Here is a 3,772-nt window from a genome sequence, read left to right as displayed (position 1 = left end):
CCAACCTATACTGAACAGTAGCTTCTGATCTCGTGCTCTGGTCGATCGACCATAAGCATCAGTCGATCGACCAAGGTTTTTGACAAAGAGTGCATTCTGACGAATTCTGCAGCGCGCACCGATATTAAAACAGCTGCCATTTCTTCGTTCCTTGGTCAAATCAGGCGTTCTACACGGCGTTGGAAAGCTAAGAGGATAATCTTTCACCTCCAATTGGATTCACTCGATTATCTGATTTAGAACTCGAGATATAGCCATCTGAAGTAGGCTGCAGTGTGGAGAAGCACTTCTTTGCTTGTTAAACTCGTACGCACCCATGCTTTTGCTATCTTTAGGCCTTGAAACGCGCACCAAGCTCATTCCTCGAGTCAATACTTCATGTCAAATGCAATGTTAATTACTTAGGGACGGATTTGGCTCGATTTCCGCTCAATTCTTCATATTTCTGCAATAATAGACAAAAACACGAAAGTAGAGGAAAATAGGGAAATAATGGCATATATTGCACATTTGAGCTCTGAAATGCGTGTAGAATAAAGTGTGAAACATCATATTTTGGACACGCATCAAAACTTACAAAAAATCACAGCAGAATCAGAATTAGCCGGAAGGTGTTCGGGTGTTAGTCATGTATGTAATATGACAAATCATTTGGCTGGTTGCCTGGCTATAATTATGCATGGTTTAGAAAATCACCATAATTTATATGATAAATACGTAAGAACCTGGGGTGGTCTCACATGTGAGACTATCTCGTCTAAGACCCATTCTTTAATATGAGGATGAAGGTAACCATTGGCTTTTCTGGTCGAAGCGTGCAGTTAGAATTAGCCAATTGCCTGTGGTGAGGCTGCTGCATTAACAAGTCGGGGTGACGGAGGGGTGTTGTCAGATGTATGCTGAGGTCAGTAAAGAAGTGGCTAACCATTGTCTTTGTGATTCATGGTGCATAAGGCATTGGAAAAATAAATTATTATAGTACTAATTAATTGCATTTCTGCTTAAACCGTTGCATTTGTATTTACAATAGTATATTACGTTATTTCATCTTTGCTAATTGTATTTATAGTAGTCGCGTTCCACTAAAAAATGTGCTTAACTATTGCATCTTTGCTAATTGTATTTACAATAGTATATTAGTTATTTCTGCTTAAACTATTACATTTGAACACGTATTTAAACAAGTGTAAACATTAATCATGTAGATCACGAAGTTAGAACGATTAGATTATTATAATAAAAACGCAAATAAAAAATTTCATCAAAAAAACATTCATACCGACCTAAATACATACCCGTGCAATTTCACACGGATTTAAAAATAGTAATAATTAAAGACAACGTGTAGAGTGTTGTTGTGTTAGATTTACGGATACTTTAATTGGTGACTTGTTAAGTGTCATCGCTAATTATGTCAATGCATCTCAGAGTTGAATTCTCATTGATGATGTGTGAGAATAATTAATTATGTGTTGGCGTTACTAATTATGTGTCAGAGTTCTTATAAATCGACTTTTATTGATTCATACATCATACTAACTATATAAAATGTTGATTAATGTGCCTAAATGATTATTTATATCGACATTTATTTGTTGGTGTGTTTACTAACAACATGGTTAATAGAATGTTAAACATTAGATATCTTCGAATGTTGTGTTGTCATTTATGTACAATTCGACAATATGTGGGGGAATTAGATTAATGTTCCATCTATTACATAGATAGACTTTATAAAGTTTGTCCATCCTCGATCATTAAGTTGTGAAAATTGTATCCCTTATGTGATTTACCCGGAAATATATGGAGCGTGTTAAAGGAAAATATTGTATGGTTTTGTGAAATACAAAATTGGATCTAATATAATTTGTTATATATGGGTTGTTATGACATTGAAAAATTTGGGATCTTGGCTTATGATGTTAATAATTTCCTATATGACAATGTTGATCTCTGGCGGTGACATGTTTTAGAAGGGTAATTTTTGTTAGCCGTCTTTTGTCATTTTGAATATTAGTTTTAAGCCATATATATTGTCCATTTTCACTACTTTGAAGTTTTGTTGTTGAGTCGGACATTTTATAAACTTTATGTAATATTACATTGTCAATTCTTATGAGAGTGCTTTTATTGAAATAACAATAAAAAACATATAAAAAAACGAGACAGAGAGAGCATAATAATAAAAAATGGGAAAAAAATAGAAAACAATAATAACAATAATCTTTGCAAAAACACTAACAAATGTAGCAATATTCGTGATAAACCGTGGCAAAAGTTTAGTAAATTGTGGCCATATATGTAACAATAAATACATTTTATATGTAACAATAAATTAATACTATAATTTAAAAATGTAGATTATACTGTTATAGAAGTATTGTATTTGTAATTGTAACTGTCAAGTATATAACTTCCATGTAACATATGGAAAATCAATTACCTCAAATAAGAAACCAAAACAATGTTGTAAATCTAAGATTTACGAAAAATTTTAAATATATAATCTATACACGCCCGTGCTCGCTTAAATATATAATCTAAGAACTTTCATGTAACATATGAGACTTAAATTGCGTGCTCGCTTGGATTTTGGATTGGTTGGTTGAATAAGTGAACCACGATTGTGTTTTCTTTGTCGGTACGATCTCTACCCAAAAGACTATGGATTATTATGTAAGCTTACTATAAATGAGCGATTAGTGTAATGATAATGTGTTGATTGAACTCTAAATTCTTATTACTATATTTGGTGCGCTATGTGTGGGCTTTTTGTTTCCATTCTAAGTACTGTTCATGGTCGAGAGAGACTACTACTGAGATGGGTCAGCGTGCTGAGGATTCTATCTTAGGCAATTTTTTGATAATTTGAGTCTGCCTTAAACTAATATTGCCACCTTAATAGTTGTTTCAATTGTTGATAATTGTGGAAGGATCGTGGAATTTCTTAGGTTAGTGCAGAAAAATGTTGCTTTTCATACGATTTTAGGTTACTAATTGATGTAGTTGTAGCTGTAGTTTGATTTATAATTTTCCGACACCGGGTTATGTTCATTTAACGATTGTTGAATATGGTCGTCAGAGGAAGTCTATTCGCATGCGAATGAGTACTGACCTTTGATTTTAGAAATAGCTCGAACAAACAAGCTCGCAAGGCTGCTTAAGTGAGCTTCACTTTAATTTGACGCCTCTGCTCTTTTGGTGTATAGATAAAGTATTGTATGCTATGCTACTAAGCGTCTAAGCCTCAAGGTTATCTCATTATTTATTTGTAATTGCTATTTTGCTAAAGCTAATTTTTGTTTAGATTGGAGTCCGATACATACTCATCTGTAAAGATTGATCAATCTCTTCTAGGTCGGCATTTTCTACAAATAAAATTATTGAAGGGACAAATTGAAGGGAAATGATGGGGGGGTAAGATTATGCCTCTGAAATGCACTAGGCAAGGGGAAAGCCAACAATAAATTTATAAGATTTATGGAAAGGTCTACTTAATTTATTAGAACTTAGAACTATAGAACCCTCACCAGGCCATCCACCCAAAAAAAAACTGAATCTTGTATTTCCAACTCGACAGATATTTGACATTTTAAAAGATTGATCGTCTGTATGAAGGTTAGGTGAAATTTGATCAAAGAGGGTGTACCAGATACTTATGGCTCAAAACGGAAGCATCAATACAGATGATGTTGAAAATGGTGCTGATTTTTTCATGCAGCAAACATGCTTACTTATCGATAAGTAAGCTATTATCCATATTAGGTGGCCT

This window comes from Silene latifolia, chromosome 11 (assembly GCF_048544455.1).
Source record: "Silene latifolia isolate original U9 population chromosome 11, ASM4854445v1, whole genome shotgun sequence".
NCBI classification, from domain to species: Eukaryota; Viridiplantae; Streptophyta; class Magnoliopsida; order Caryophyllales; family Caryophyllaceae; genus Silene; species Silene latifolia.
This window is presented reverse-complemented; position numbering follows the sequence as displayed.